Source organism: Camelus ferus, chromosome 29 (assembly GCF_009834535.1).
Source record: "Camelus ferus isolate YT-003-E chromosome 29, BCGSAC_Cfer_1.0, whole genome shotgun sequence".
Classification (NCBI taxonomy): Eukaryota; Metazoa; Chordata; class Mammalia; order Artiodactyla; family Camelidae; genus Camelus; species Camelus ferus.
The window spans coordinates 5,250,366-5,262,261 of NC_045724.1; the positions used below are offsets into that span (position 1 = coordinate 5,250,366).

An 11,896-nucleotide genomic window follows, 5' to 3' on the forward strand; every position below is an offset into this window, starting at 1 on the left:
TTAGGGAAAGCTAGTACTCTTCTGGTCCCGGGGGTTCACTTATACATACGTGAACTACTTCAGTCCAATAAAATGAGAAGTAGATTGTGGGTCTTTGGGGGAAATGTTCACGCTCTAGAAAGGAAGGCAAAACAATGGTGTCTCTTCTTCTTTTGGGTTTGGCTGAGTTATGAAGTGTGAATGTGACCCTGGCAATAGTAGAGAACTTTTTGCTGTAGTTGTGAGAATGAAGCTCTGTGGTGAATGATGGAGCAGAGGAATTGAAACAAACTGGGGTTCTCACTGTATCAAATGACCTGTAGACCACTCCCTGTTTCTGGATTTCCTACAATGTACAAAATACATTTTCGTATTAATTAAGCCAGTCTGAGTGGGGCGTTTCAGTTATTCTGCAGCTGAAACACAACTTTACAGATGCCCCAGGTACTTGAGTAGCCCTTGGGAACGTGTTAGATATTCACATAAAATGATAAAATTGTCGTAATAACTGTCATTGAGGGCTTTCCATTTGCCAGGCTGTTCCACATTTTTTAAGTATGTTACCTCAGTAATCCTCCCACCAATGCACAAAAGCTAAGAGATGGGTGTGATTGTTGTTAGCCACATTTTATGAGCAGAGAAAGTAGAATGTATACTCTAAGGTAGTGACAGAAACAGGATTTGAATACAGGCAATTTGACTTCAGGGCTTGAATAATGGTGTTCTCTAGAAGATTGCATATTCTAAGAAAAGACCCCAAAGCTGATTGAGTTCTATAAATTATTTTAGGTATAGAATTTTCAGACCTAAAAAAGAGTAAAGAATCTCATGAGTGGGTAGAATTTGAGTTGAGCCACAAAGAGAAGGGAGGGCAGGACAACCAGGTTATAGTAAGAAAGGTATTTCAAGCCCAGGTGAAGGGATGAACAAAAGCAAAGGTGGAAGTGAGCTCGTCATTCTTGGTCTTTTTTTTGAGGAATGTGTTGTAGTGGCCAGATTTTTGAGAGGATTAGAGATAAAGAAGGCTGGAGGAAAGGTAGGTAATATGATAGAGACTCATGCCTTCCCTCCCTTTAATATGTCTACACAATGATCACTGCAACCTATGAATATGTTACCTCCTCGGCAAAAGGGGCTCTACAGATGTGATTAAGGTGAGAAACGCTGAAGTTGGGGATTTATCCTGGATCATCTGAGTAGGTTCAATCTAATCACATGAGCCCTTGAAATCAGAGAAATTTCTCCTGCTGGAAGAGAGGAGAGGTGAGGCAGAATAGGGGTCAGAGATTTGAAGTGTGAGAAAGACTCAGCCCGCCATCACTTGCTTTGAGGATGGAGAAGGTATGAGCCGAGAAGTGCAGGTGGCCTCCCTAAACTAAAAGGGACCCTCCAGCTGACAGTCAGCAGAGAAACAGGGGCCTGAATTCTGCCAGTAACCTGAATGAGTTTAGGGAAGGATCCATCTCCAGAGCCTCCAGAAAGGAATGCAGACCTTCCCACACCTTAAATGTGGCCTCGTATAAGCAGAGCAGAGAACTGGCTGAGCCACGTTATTCCAGGACTCTGAACTATGCCTCTAGGCGATAATAAATGAATGTCGTGCTGTTTGTGGACACTAAATTTGTGGTCATATTTTACAGGCAGCAATGGAAAACTGTTAGAGGTCCCAAGTAGGTAGAGGAGATTTGAGACAAAGCAAATGTAGCAGAAAGATAAACTACTGTCTGCTGTGCGGTGTTTTATAGAAAACTAATTCTTTGAGGTAAAACACTGGATTAAGCAAAGTTGAAGTACTTAATCACTTAACTTCCTGTTTTTAATTTGGAAATGAAGTATTAAGGTGAACATCCAAGACAAAGAATATGTGGTGCTTCTCAAACTTATTTAGGTTTTAGATACCTAGGATTTATTATAAATGGCAGATATAATTCATCCCAGTTTCAAATCCATTCAATTAAATATTCATTTAAAATTAAACTCTATTTTGCCTTTTCATTCATTTATTTGATTTTTAAATTCATTTTTCAGGTTATCTGATATTTTTTCAGATCTGAATTTTTCTTTGTACTTATCTTTCTTTTTTTCTCTTTCTTTTTACTTCATTTATTATTTTGTATAATGCTTTTGCTATTAGCATTTTCTAAAGACAGTAAAAAAGTTTCTTGCCATTTACAAGCATGTAAAACTCTGCAGTTATCACAGGGCAGTATTCTGCAGTCTTTAAGTAGATATGTATTGAGTATTTCAGGCTCATAAAATTGCATGACAATGACACAGGACTAGGATGTAAGATTTAATAAAATTGCCCAAGAGTTACTGGTGAAAAATAATTAGAGCTTCAGTCACACTGAAATAAGAGTGAGTATTTCCTTCTGGCTGGGCTTTAAGCACATTTATATACATGTGTGCTAGGGAAATTTTTAATGAATTATTGGGTAAGACCAAGGAAGAGTCTCAACAGAGAATCATCTGAGTAATGGATAAAGTGATGTCATGCGTGAAGGGACAGAGGAAGCAATAAAAATTTATTAGGGTAGCTTACCAAATATCAATAGCAATATAATTTTTATCTGTCAATGTAAGAAATAATTTCAAGTATTAGAAGACTTAATAAGACAGCAGATTAATATTATCAATCAGACATTTTTATGCATTTAGGCTAAATAATCCTGAATTATACATATTTCTAATATACAAGTTTCTAATTAAAATAATAAAAAATGAGCTTTTAGCAAAATTTCCATGAAACACATATGCTAAAAGTTCAATCTGTTCTAAATCAAGCATTTCTCTAATTTTATGTTCTGTATTATCACATTCATAGTATCAACTAATTCATACATTGAAAATTAAGAACCTTTTTTGCTTCTTCTTTCTTAGCTTTTTAGTTTATTTTTTTCATAAGCTCTTTTATGTATACTTACTATAAAATTTTTGCTGCTGATACAAATAGGATATATTAGACAATAAAACAAAGCATTGATGCTGAATACAATTCAGATCGTATGACAGTTGTAGTACATCTTAATTTTGTTCTTACATTTTCAAAATTGTTGCCTGTAGGTTTTATCATCAGTATTTCTGTAGTGAATGGACTGATAGATAAAACCTTTATAAACATGACATCTCTTAAATATGAAACACAATTGTATAATTAACACAATAAGTCAAATTATTTTGCTTACATCATAGCTATAAAATTCAGCTCAAAGCTGATAATTTAATATTAACTTAGATAAAATATATAATTTGGACATAATTTTTACACAATTTTTTGCCAAGAATAATTTGAAGATTGCAAACTCAGTCCTCTAGATACGAGGATTGATAGTTACTTATATACTTTGCAGTAATCACAGAAGGATTTATATCATTAATATTCAGATATTTTCTCAAAAGAGCCTATATTGATACACATTTATTTAATATGGTTTGGTTGTCATAAGTACCAGAACTCATTTGGTAAAATTTAAATAAGACATTTGCAAAGAGACATGTTATTATAATGTTATTTTGTTAGTTCATATTTAAGTTTTTCCAGTTATTGTGATTGCTCCCTTAAACTAGCCCTTATTTTCTTTTTTAATAAAATGTATCATTTATAACTATATCTGTTCTCCTTCTGTCTGTCCCCATTACTATCTTTTTTATGAACCTAAAATCCCCCCATACCTATATGTGCTGCCCTCCACCAGGGGACTTTGAAAATGCATTGGTTTATAGCCAGGTCTCAACTTTAAGTGTAAGGAGTGCTTCCTACCAGCATCTTCTCCCCCTAGGCCCCATTATGAGGAGAATCAAGGCTATAATTTGATGGGATTTGGTGGACAATGAGACACAGAGAGGGTGCAACATATGTTGAAGCTCTTCAACTTGCTTGTATACAATGGGTTATAGATCATGGATATTTACACTGTCCTATAAATTTGGTAAAAATAGAGCCCTGATTAGTAAAGGCCCTTTTAACATCAAATTAGAAGCCAAATGACTTCACTTACTATTTCTTTTCTGGATATTCTGAGGTACAAAGTAGGGAGAGGTAGAAGTGTTCATGTGATGAGGGATGCTGAATCCATGAAGAAATAACTGGCCCAAAAACAGATGTCAGCATTTAGGGATGGAAGTCATTAGACTCCAATTGAGCAACAACCACTCTGGGATGATTCAGAGACCAAAGCCAGCCTTGAAAATTCAAAATAATGCAAAGAGCAACTCGTTGTAAAAAAAAAAAAAAAAAAAAAAAGTAAAGTAGAATGAATAGAAAAACAATCTCAAAAGTTTCTACTTACATTTTTAATTATCATCACATTTATCATATCATTTCTATGGATTATATTTTAAATACTCATATGTTTAAAAAGCAGCCTTTCTGCTGAGAAAAAGCAAAACGGTCTCTATTAAACTGGATCATTGGTTTTCTCTGCAGTCTCTAAAATGATGTATAATTACAGTGTTTTATAGTTTTGAGGTTAAAATTTGTGAGCTGCGGAGATACACTTGAGCTGCAGTCAGAATTCTGGATGGAACAGGTTTCTGGGCAGCTCTTCTCCATTTGCTCCCTAGGTCCACTGTCTGCCCTGTTCTACGGTGAGCTGTGCCCTGATTATCTCCTTGGGTTATAATATCTGAATATCTTCTCCCATGTTTTGTAGCAAGTTTCAGGTAATAAGAGGCATATCCAAGAAAAAGTATGCTGAATTCTTTGTGTTTTCATCTCTTTAGTCTCTTTGGAATTCCAACCCAACGTGCCTTCTGTTTTCCTCTGGAATCATGACTGACACAGGTGAGGACATTGTTGGGAATGTTTGATAGGAATGTTTCAAGGAAAAAATTACAAACTATTACAGCAACAAAGCCAAGGACAAAGTCCTTATGAACGATGTGGAGTTATACTTATATTACTATATTTTTAAGGTTTATTATTTAAGATAGAAAATTTGTTCCAAAGTAATCAACAACAACAAAAATATAAAAAAAAAGAGAAAAGAATACAAAAAGATAGGGGAGGCTAGAAAAACTAGAATGGCCAAATAATTTTAAGTAAGAAGAATAAAGTTGGATGACTCATAACTGTTCAATTTTGAGAATTGTTACCAAGTTAGAGTAATCAAGACTGGTATTGGTGAAAGGATTGACACATTGATCAATGAAACAGGAAGAGAATCTGGAAATAGACCCATATATAGTCAACTGAATTTCTACAAAACTCCAAAGGCAATTCAATGAAGAAAGAATAGTGTTTTCAACAAGTGGTGTTAGACTAACCAGACATCCATACGTAAAGTAATAAACCTCAACCCATGCCCTGTACCATATAAAATAACTAACAAAAAATTATTTATAGACCTAAATACAAATTCTAAAACTGTAAAACTTCTAGAAAAGAAATAAATTTATAATCTTGAGTTATGGAAGGATGACTTAGATACAATACCAAAAGCACAATTTGTTTTTTTAAAAAAGGAAAAGGTTAAGATTCATAAAAATGAATAACTTTTGTTCTGCAAAAGACTCTGTTAAGAAAATGAAAAGACAAAGCCATCAGACTGGAAAATCGTGTTTGCAAGACAAATCTGATAAGGAAGTTGTATCCAGAGTATATAAAGAGCTCTCAAAAGCAAATAATAAGCCAAACCAATTTAACAATTGGGCAAAAGATTTGAGCAGACACTTCAGAAAAGAAAATGTACAGATGGCAAATAAGCAACTCAGCATCATTTGTCATCATGGAAATGCAAATTAATTACAATCAGATGCACTATACCTCTACAATAATGGCTAAAATCACAGAAACTGCCAATAACAAATGCTGACTAGGATGTGGAAAAGCATTTGTACAATGCTAGTGAGAATCCAAAATGTTACATCTTCTTTGCATAACAGTCTGCCAATTTCCTGTAACGTTAAATATATACACACACCATGTGACTCAGTAATCCTACTTTTGAGTATTTATTTTAGAAAAATAAAGATTTTTGTTCACACAAAAACCCGTACATGAATATTTATGGTGACTTCGCTCATAAGAGCCCCAAACTGAAAACCACTCAAACATCCTCTTCAGTTGTGAATGGATTAAAAAATCAAGAAAACAAAACAAAACCTGTGGTACATCTGCACAATGGAATATTGCTCCACAATAAAAAGGAATTAACTACTGATACAGGTGAAAATACAAAAGATTCAATGAGAATGAATCGTAGTAAGTGAAAGAAGCCAAACTCAACAGATGACATACTTTTATTTAGTATTTATTTACTATTCTTGGAAATACAAACTATTGGGACAGAAAACTGATTGTTGGTGTCCAGGGGCAGAGGATAGGGGAAGGATATGGCTAAAAGGATTTTGAGAGAAATTTTTGCAGTAATAACACAATTCCATATAATGATTGTAGTGGTGACTCCATAATTAGGTGTACTTATAAAAAGTCATAGAACTTTACATTAAAAAAGAATATATTTTATTGTAGTAAATTCTATTCTAATTAGCCTAACTTTAAAGTAATAATATATTTTTAACAGATAGTGAGAAAATCAGTCTGGTAAGAACCAAGTCTTTATATTCAGGGTGGCATTTCTGATGTGGTCTGACCGGAGTATAATGCAACACATATTCAGTGTTACATTCGGGGAAGATATGCTTTTGATGAAGGACAATATTGCACTAGCTTTCTGGGCAACCAACCCAAATATGTCTGCTGATATTGCTCTTCTAATAGCTCAAACACAATTATATTACTTGCTTTTGAATATGATTTAGCTGGTTTTAAGAACTTAATTGTGTATGTCGATATTTATTTTTATTCACATCTTCTTGGTTTGAGACCATTATCAAACTGTGGTAAACATGTTTACAATTATTAATATGCTGTTAAATATATTTATTTTCTTCCACTTTGGATAATCTACATATTAGGCAAACATAGCCTCAGAATTCTCTTCCTAGACCATAATTCATATTTTCCTCATTGCCTTGAAGATTTCTTTCAATAGTTGGTTTGTTTGAATCAAGATCCAAAATCTGCCTGTCTCATTTAATTTTTTATGTGCATATGTGTATAATTCCTTTTCATTCTAAAAAAATGTTTCACTATTTATCATTAAAACTTTTTTTTGGCCCATTGAGCTTTTGCAGAAGAAGCCAGTTTACTTAGACTGTGGAATATTCTACCTATGGGGTCTGATGGTTCCCAGAATTGTCATTATCTTGTTCCTTTATCATGGCTGGTAGCTCCAAAAATAGAGCGACACACAGAGGTTTGGGGACTGAAGTTGGCTTTTTAAGACTGATTTGCTCTCTTGCAGAGAACTGAACTTCAATCTTCTGCCAGGGTGGATAGGTCCATCACCCGCCTGAGTGATGTTGGTGTGGGGATGTACAGAGTGATCTAACCCTTCTCCATAGAACTTTGGCCAGCCCCCCTGTGTCATTGTAGCTTTCATTCCTGCCTCTAGGAGCCACCTACTTCTGGGCTTATTAGAAGTTCTGCAGAATAAATTTATCCTCCACTTCCCCTTTATCACTAACTCTAAATACAGGGTCTTGTCTGTTTGTTTGTTTGTTTTGTTTTTGCTAAATTATTTCCCACCTATTTTTCTGCCTTCAGATTCTAAACTTTTGTTCTGCTGTCTCTTTTACTGTTACATTTGACCTGGTGGGTTTACGTCCTTAAAAGAATACCTTTTAAGCTGAGTTTTGGAAAAGAACATCCATAAATGTGTATTTTTGATCCATGATATTTAGCTGTTTTTAGAGTGGGTATTGTTCTCTCTTTACACATGGGATAGTACAAAAATATTTTTGTTGCTCTAGAAACAGTGATCCAATCTGTTAAAATGTAAAGGAAAAACACTGCATGAGAAAATGTACCCCCTGGAAAAGAAGCTGGTCAGATTGCCGAGAACTCTTACCTGTCATCTTATACCGTGAAGAATTCACTTGGCCCTCACGTCTCAGATTCACAGTATTTATCTTATGATCACCATGCATGTGGATCTGTCTCTTATTTATTCATTTAATGCAATGAATAGCTTTTAGCCCTCCCCATGTATCAGAGCATGAACTCGAATTACACATCACAAAAAAAGGATATGTAAAACCAGACTGCCAGTTGCTAATTTCCAAAAGGAAATAGAGCTATCGTGTGGACATGCATATTTACAGAAACATGGCCAGCACAATAATCCTTTAAGCAGGTCTACATTGGAAACCAAATTATATGTAGAAGTTTGCTGAAGCAGGACAGAAAAGTCTTATGATCCAGATATTTACTGGCATCTGAATGTGAGAGGACTAGATTTGCCAGAGGACCTGGTGTGATTGAGTCACTGGCAGGAGAGCCATCTCCTTTGGACAGGGCTGCAGTGGTCCCTGCCAAACATGAATCTCCAATGCTTGTTTTGTATGTACACCCACTGCTAACTCATCCCTCTGAAAGAAAAACTTCATTTCAGATGGACCCTGGATCCTCTCTTCATTTTAATGTGACCTTGCTTATTTCACCAGTGATGTGTTATACCTTTTTTTCTGCTTAAAATCCTAGATTCCAATTTTATTTCCAGCTTGTTAATGTAGCCCCTAGAATGCCCTTTATACTTACCAGTTCCTATTGTGAGTTATTAGATGGCTCATTTCTCTACAGTATAATCTGATTGTATTATCTATAAAACAATTTAAATTTTACCCTCCCAACAAAGGTAAATAGGACATTATTTTAAAATATTTTGCTCAATTCATTTCTCATGCCAAGTAGCCATGATATAAACATATAGACATATGTGATTTAAGTTTATTTTTCATTTTGAATAATGGAAAAGGTGAATTATACATGTACGTTATAATTCACTGTAATATATTTAAGCATCAAATTAATAAAATTTTAATAAATATCGCAGCTTTTATTAACACCACAATCTCAAGAAATGGGAAAAGAAATATTATCAAGGGAAATCGTCATGTCAATTAGCTTTTTGCTTTTAAAAATGTAAGAAAAAATAAATTAATGATGCATAGTGTAGATGCAGAAGGATGAAAGGGAATCTTTGGCCTTGAGGCAATATTGTTTAAACAAAAACGCTACTTGCTCAAAGTAGGACAAACAAACCTATGATTGTAAGTTTCTACTTCTTACAAGGTTCTCATTTAATACTTGTTATCATGTGGAAACAAAACACACATTAAAATATTAATCCACACATTTTCTAATATCATTAGTTTTATTAGCCAACTTTATCTTGTATTTTATAATGAAATTCATATACAGATCATCGAAAGAGTCTACTCCAGGTGCAGTTTCCTGTCTCATCTCTGACTGGTATGGCCACATCAAGCCTGTTTTAACTTGGGGCCAACCCCTGTTAGCTCTGAAATCAAGAGTAACAGAAGCCAGTCGGTTACTGCTGCTGCTTCAATTTTGATTCATCACCTGAAGAGTCTAGAATTTGAAGGGGAACTACTAACCACTCTTTACTGTAATCAGAAGGGCTTTTCTGGGGACAAAAACTTAGGAATACAGTGAAAACAATATTGTTTGAACATTTAAAAGATAGAGAATTCTAGTAAGTGTGAAATGAATGCTGCAAATTATACCCAAAACAAAGAGGTATAATTTAAGTATCCGAAAGGACAAAACAATGCCAAAGGATGGCAGGTGAGAGATAGAAGTGTACTATGGGAAGGCATTCAAGTTCAAGACTAGGATGTTATCTATTTAATTGCAAGAAAACATATTTAGGATTCATGGGGAATCATTAGAAAATAATATAAAAAAAAACTCATCATCTGGCGTAGTTTGGAAATCAGTGTCCAAAATTTCAAAAAGAGATATATCCTTAAATGAGTTCAAGATATATGTGAACTTTGACCTAACATGGTTTGATCTAACATGGTTCATTTTAGTATTCTTTATGTTTTGTAAGGGAGAATAATGACAAGGTGGTCAAAAGAAAGAGTTGTCTCTTTTATTAAAACACTGAGAGGTTGCAAATTTCTGAGAGGCTTGCAGGAGAAATTCATATTATTCTGAAAATTCCATTATATTTTGTTTCATAGATACCATTATTCAAATGGATTATTCAATTTAACCCCAATGTGGCAGATATTTAATAATTAAAAAAATTAACCCTCTAGCAAATTTTGATAGTATATGTGTGTTATTTTATTCTGGGTTGCCAGTTTTCCCCCACAATTAGTAAAACTTATTAGACTCTTTACAATAAATGACAAGGCCCACGTGCTATGTAGTGAGAAGAATGATGCCACATTCTAGAATAAACTTTCAGTGATTAACTTACTTTTGTGTTGTTTTAAATAAGATGTCTATGTTTCAGAGGTTAAGGGAAGTGGGGTAACTTTAACAACAGGAGACTATAATTATTTGTAATACTTTAGGATTAATATTTTCTAGAATAAAAGAAAAAAATGAGAATGTTATTTCTAGACTCAGGCTTTGAACATGTGTGCTGACTTTTTAAAAAATATTCTAAGATTTTCTTCCTTTCCTACTATTGGTTTTAGCCTTGGTCATCCACATTGTCTCATCTGATGTGTCTCATTAACACTCAGCAATTAATTCATTGATTCAACAAATATGTATTTACCCATCTATTTGGGCTTAATGGATACAGCTATGAATAAAAAAATCTCTATCATCAAGGAGTTTACTCAGGATAGTTTGCATTAGAGGTAGGTATCAAAGGGGTGTGTTGGTATGGGAGGTAGGGAATGGGGAAAAATGTATTGCACTATGACTCTTGAGACAGAAGGGAAGGGGTCAGGGCACAGCCATCAAAGGAATGACACAGCAATTAGCACCAAGTTTGTGGAAGATTCAACTCCCAGTAGACCTTGAGGTCCAAGATGGCAGGAGATTTGGCTTCCAGTAGACCAGGAGCTTCATTATATGCTCATTGTAACATATTAGCATGGTAAATGGGACTCCCACGGGCGCCATGACAGTTCTGAGGGTCACCATAAAAGGTCAAAAAGTGGGCCCAGTTCCTGAGAATCCCCACCCCTGCCCCAAAGTGGTTGGAATAATCTTCCCACTGTCAGCATATGAAGTTACTGAGCCCATAAAACCTAGCAGCCCTGCACCTCATGGTCACTTTCTCTTGCCTTCTGAGATGGCCCACACTCTGTCTATGGAGTGAGTATCTCTCTGAATAAATCTGCCTTTACTTAACTGTGGCTCACTCTTGAATTCTTTCCTGCACAAAGCCAAGTACCCTCACTTGGTGGAGCACATCCCAGGAACTTGACAGAGACCTGGGACACGGCAGTCCTCTCACATCCCATTTTTCCTGTATCACTGACTTCAGTAAAAGGAGACATTTAAAATGAACTAGCTTACTCCAGCCATGATTATGTTACATAAATTATGTCTGACATTATCTAAACCATTATAATTTAGTACATACTTACCTTTTAGGTAGAGATGAACAAACGAGTAAAGACCTTTTTTCATTCCAAGAACAAATTCAGTGATTTTTAGCAATTTTAGAAAAAAGGCTTGGAAATGTTCCTTAATACTTTTCTTTCAGTGACATTTCCCAGATCATTCTTCATATTTGCAATCCTTTGAGGGGAAAAATAGGTTCTCAACGACTGTTGTGAAATGAACTGCCTTTTGTCCCACTCATTCTTTGTTTTCTGATGGAGAATGAGTTTCTATTGAATTCTTGACACACGATCAAAGATCCGGACAGGAAATGGTGGAGAGCTATCACCTCAGGGAGGAACTGGAAGGTCTCTGAATCTTTTTGCACAGCTCCAGGGAGATGATTAAAATAGTTCATTGACTTCTTATGCCTGAAAGAAAGTTGAATAAAAACTAGGACAGAAATCAGAAAAGAGGAATACAAGAGAAGTAGCTGAAGGGATTGACTTAAGGAGAAAAATGGAAATAACTGAATAT

The 11,896-nt window shown here is 35.0% G+C and overlaps 1 long non-coding RNA gene across 1 annotated transcript in view; it reads left to right on the forward strand.

Moving 5' to 3' along the window:
- Positions 1–10,685, forward strand: part of LOC116660538 — a 75,844-nt gene extending 65,159 nt beyond the window's left edge. Inside the window, exons 3-4 of the long non-coding RNA XR_004316130.1 lie at positions 4,702–4,762; positions 10,498–10,685. This is a non-coding gene — a long non-coding RNA (uncharacterized LOC116660538). The remainder of the gene's footprint in view (positions 1–4,701; positions 4,763–10,497) is intronic.
- Positions 10,686–11,896: the final 1,211 nt, after the last annotated feature.